Below are 5118 nucleotides of genomic sequence, written 5' to 3'. Positions count from 1 at the left end.
GGGTACAGTAGAACCGTGGACTCAGACATGACCGTCTGCAGCAGTATGAACCATGGGTAACAGCACAGCCTCATGAATTCTTCAATAGATGGTGGAGTAGAAGAGTATTTATTAAGCTAACATGTTTATGACATTTAGCAGTAGCATAATAATATAATATAAAATACAAAATTCTATTAATAACAGTTTAAACTTTTAATCTGGTAAAATAAATGTTGATTACTTCTTCATTATTAAACAAATAAAGTTGGCACCGTCTAAAACAGTCAGAAATAGTCTCATCATTGGGAAGAAAATAAAGTTTATCTGTGATTACAGAATAGTACTTGTTGCTTTTTTTCCACTCCTCCACAACCCGGGCAAAAATAATTAAATGTACTGATGAGATGAGCAAATGATGAAACGATAGATGATAAATAGATGGCTGAAGAGCTATAATTAAAATTAAATATATACACACATATATATGTCTTTTTATATTTAATAATCTTAAAACTGTCTATAAAACATTCCAAGATATTTTGATCAAGTTAACATTTGCAAATGTGTATTTCATTGGAAAACATTCACAAGCATCACCCTTTTATTTTATACTCCAATTATCTTGTAGTATAGAAATGTTTTCAAGGTGTAAAAATTTTCTCACTACTTTTGTAAAAGAAATTTTTATTGTGGTTTGGTGACTAAGTCACACTTTAGGCAATTTTACACCTGTCTTGCAACTGAAGGGTTTATTGAAAAGATTTCCAAGATAAAGTGTGAAAATTACTAGATTAAATTTTTAATATACATTATCTAGTATACATAATAATATACATAAAAAATTATGGAAGTCAACATTTTTAAATTGTATTTTTATTTATGCATGTATGTGTACACATATGTGTGTCACATGTGTGCAGGTACCTGTGGGACACAGGAGACAGATGCCCTGAAATTGTGAGCTTTCTGATTTGGGTTCTTGGAATAAAACCTAGATCCTCTGGTAGAGCAATCATTGTTTCTAACCACTGAGCCATCACTCTACCCTAATATGCTTGTTGCAAAATAGAAACTGCTCAATGGATGATAATGTAAAACAGAAAAAATAAAAATTAGAGTCTTGGACCAATTCTAGATTCACTATCAAGGTAGGAATATTGGAATCCGTATTTTAAGAAGAAAAGCAGTTGATTCCAATAACCAGTTGGCCAAAGAATGTTTGAGTTTAACTGATGTCAGAAGCAGAAAGGGCAATAACTGTACTAGAGACAGTACAAAAGTACTTGACAGAATTTAAGATTTATGTTGGAAACTTAAGCTCAGGCTCCTGGTATGAATTTAGAATATTCCATTTTACCTTGAGAAACAACTCATGTCAACACAAATTTTGGGATCAAAACTCAGAAGTACATTGGGCGTACATATTAAAAATATAGAAAATAAACAGGAAAAAGGGATGAGAACTAAGGTCAAAATCAGACAAAAAGAAGAAAGGATAACTAAATCAAGGCAAGAATTGATACCCAGTATTAAGCATTCCCGATAATATACGAAACCAACTACAAAGTTGCCTGATACATGTGCATACTCATCAGAGTTTAAAGAAGAAATACATGAAGCATAAAAAAATGTGAATACCAGGTGAGTAATTATTGCTATTACCACTGTTACTATACTACCAGAATGCCCTAACTTTTGTGTGGACCATACATATACAAGGAAACTGGATTATTTGAAGTTCAGATTTAATTGGATAGGCTACATTATATCTGGTTTTCCCAGTTTTGAATCTTCTTTAACATTAACTCTCATCCTGGACATACATGAATTTTGTATTAAATAATTGGCCCTGATAGCAAGTCTTATCAGAATTGGGTAGAAAAGTTAATTAATAAAATGATTAATTAACTGATCAAAGACCTCATAAATTTTGTTAACTAGAAAAAAAATCTTTTTTCTTTCCTTACTATTGGTCAACATATGACACAATAAAAATATTCCTATTCCATTTTATTTTCTAATTGTCATTGATTTTATAATTGGTGATGTTTACCTTGTACAACAGCAAGGTCATTTGTGAGAATATCCAAAGAATAATCATTCTTTCTGAAAATATACTGAAAAGCAGATGTTAGGGCCACTTGGCAGCAAGTGCCATTTCCAAGTGACCAGACTTGAATAATCTAGCTGTGTCAGCACATGTGCCCTTCCCCTCTCATTACACTAGGGTTCCATGTGCATTTCTCTGGAAAATGCACATTGTTTGAAAGAAAATGACCTTCCCCAATGTAGAAAGACTGTTTTTGCTTGAGAGTATAGAAGGAGTTGCCCAACCCAACTAGAACCTCCAAGCAATCCCTTTAAATCAATTTATAAGAGAAAGTGATTAGTTAAGGCTCCCAACACAGACAAATAAGATGCTACATCTAACAATTTGGCCATCCTGCATGAATGGAATGAAAGAAGGAAGGGAAGGAGAGAGGATGAGAAGGAGGGAGGGAGGTATGAGAGAAAAATGAAGGAAGGTGAAGGAGTGAAGCAGGAAGAAAAATGTCAAGGAATAAAGTAGGTTGGAAATATTATCTTTAGGTCAGATGAGAGTGGCATTCACCAGAGACCTGGATAGGATTATAGTGGAAGGGGAATGGGTTCATTATCAAAGGATTTCCTAAACTTGCCAAGAAAGTATTTGTACACTAGCTTCTGAAGGCTTCTGCATGAATTATCAGAAATGACAAAAGTGCACATCAGGCAGAAACTCATTTTTATCTCTTGAAATTTCAGGTTTAGGCTTCACATTAAGTATCTAAGTTCAAATCTAACTAGATAGTACCCTAAGCTGAAACAAGTAGAAAGGAATTGGTACCTAGCCACAGCAGCATGTGGCCTCTGCATCACTCAGAAACGTTAGGGATTTCCATGAAATGTTGGGGGTGTGCTAATTTGCAATTGCACCAACAATGGTGTAGTATTTTTTTCTTCACATCCTCACCAGTATCTGTTGTCATCTGAGTTTTTGATCTTAGCTATTCTGACTGGTGTGAGTTGTAATCTCGGGGTTGGTTTGATTTTCATTTCCCTGATGACTAAGGTTCTTAATATTTTCATTTGATATTCCTCAGTAGTGAGGCTTTTTGTTTTGCCCTGAACTCCATTTTTAAATAGGGTTATTTGATTTGCTGGTATCTAACTTCTTATGTGCTTTGTATAAATTGGGTATTTGCCCTCTACCAGATGTAGGATTGTGAAAGTTTTGTTTTTGTTTTTGTTTTTTTTTTTTTCCAAATCTGTTGGTTGCCAATTTGTCCTAATGATAGTGTCCTTTGCCTTTCAGAAGCTATGTAATTTTAGGAGGCCCATTTGTCCATCCTTGATCTTAGAGCATAAGCCATTGGTGTTCTGTTCAGGGAAATTTTTCTTGTGCCCATGTGTTCTAAGCTCTTTCCTACTTTCTCCTCTATTAGTTTCCGTGTATCTGGTTTTATTTGGAGATCCTTGATCCATTTGGATTTGAGCTTTGTACAAGGAGACAAGAATGGATCAGTTTGCATTCTTCTACAAGCTGATCTACAATTGAATCAGCACCATTTGTTGAAAATGCTTTTATCCACTGGATGGTTTTATACCCTTTTTCAAAGAAAAAAAGTGACTATAGGTGTGTAGGTTCCTTTCTGGGTCTGCAATTATATCCCACTGATCTACCTGCTTGTTTCTGTACCAATACCATACAGTTTATGAAAATCAATCTTGTGGTTTCTTAGAAAACCGGACATAATACTAACTGAGGACCCAGCTATACCACTCCTTGGCATATACCCAAAAGATACTCCAACATATAATAAGGACACAAGTTTCACTATGTTCATAGCAGCCTTATTTGCAATAGCCAGTAGCTAGAAAGAAGCCAGATGTCCCTCAACAGAGAAATGAATACAAAAAGTACATGCACACAATGGGGTATGAGTCAACTATTGAAAACAATGACTTCATGAAATACTTAGGCAAAAGGATGGAACTAGAAAATATCCTCCTGAGTTGTGTAACATAGTCACAAAAGAACATTTGGTATACACTCACTGATAAGTAGATATTAGCCCAAAAGGTTTGAATACACAAGGTACAATTCACAGACCACATGAAGCTAAAAAGAAGAAAGACCAAAGTTTGGATGCTTCAGTCCTTCGTAGAAAGGGGAACAAAATTCTAACAGGAGGAAATATGGAGACAAATTGTGATGCAGAAACTGAAGGAAAGGCCATCAGAGAGCTGATGATCCATCCAAAATAGGGCCACCAAACCCAGACAATACTGTTGATACCAAGAAATGCAGAATCCTGGTATAGGTGTCTCCTGAGAGGCTCTGCCAGAGCCTGACAAATACAGAGGCAGATTCCCTCTGCAAACCTTTGGACTGAGAAAAGCATACAGAGTGGGGGAGTTAGAGAAAAGACTATAGGAGCTGAAGGGGTTTGCAAAACCACGGGAAAAATAACTATATCAACAAACCAGACAGTGCTATGCTCCCAGGGACTAAATCATCATCCAATGAGTACAGAGGAGGAACCTATGGCTCCAGCCACCTATGTAGCAGATACTGGCCTTGTTAGGTATCAGTGAGAAGAGAGGCCATTGGTCCTGTCATGGCTCAATGCCTCAGAGTAGAAGAATGCCAGGGCAGGTGGGTTGGAGGGAGTGGATGACTGGGTGGGAGAGGAAAGCCTGGGGAGATGGAGGATAGGAGTGTTCTGGAGGAAAAACTGGGAAAGGGAAAATCATTTGAAATTTTAATAAAATTATACGCTAAAAGAGAAAAAAGAAAAGAAATATATATATATATATATATATATATATATATATATATATATATATATATATATATATAAATGCTAGCAATGGATTTCAGCCCTCCCAAAGGACTGATCCAGCTGAAGAAAAATGCTTAGATAAATGTCACATCTATTCTCAAGAACAGTCCCTAGCTAGTCCTATGTTACCTAGCACCAGCTTAAGGTATCTCAGTTCTCAGCTTCACAGCTCCCTCGGGGTCTTTGAACCATATTAGAGCCCATTTTCTCCCACTGGCTTGGATATATTATCTCTTCCCCAGCTATAGATCCAGACATTGTCCTTTGATAA

This window comes from Micromys minutus (assembly GCF_963924665.1).
Source record: "Micromys minutus genome assembly, chromosome: 8".
Taxonomy (NCBI): domain Eukaryota; kingdom Metazoa; phylum Chordata; class Mammalia; order Rodentia; family Muridae; genus Micromys; species Micromys minutus.
Note: the sequence above shows the minus strand (reverse complement) of the source record.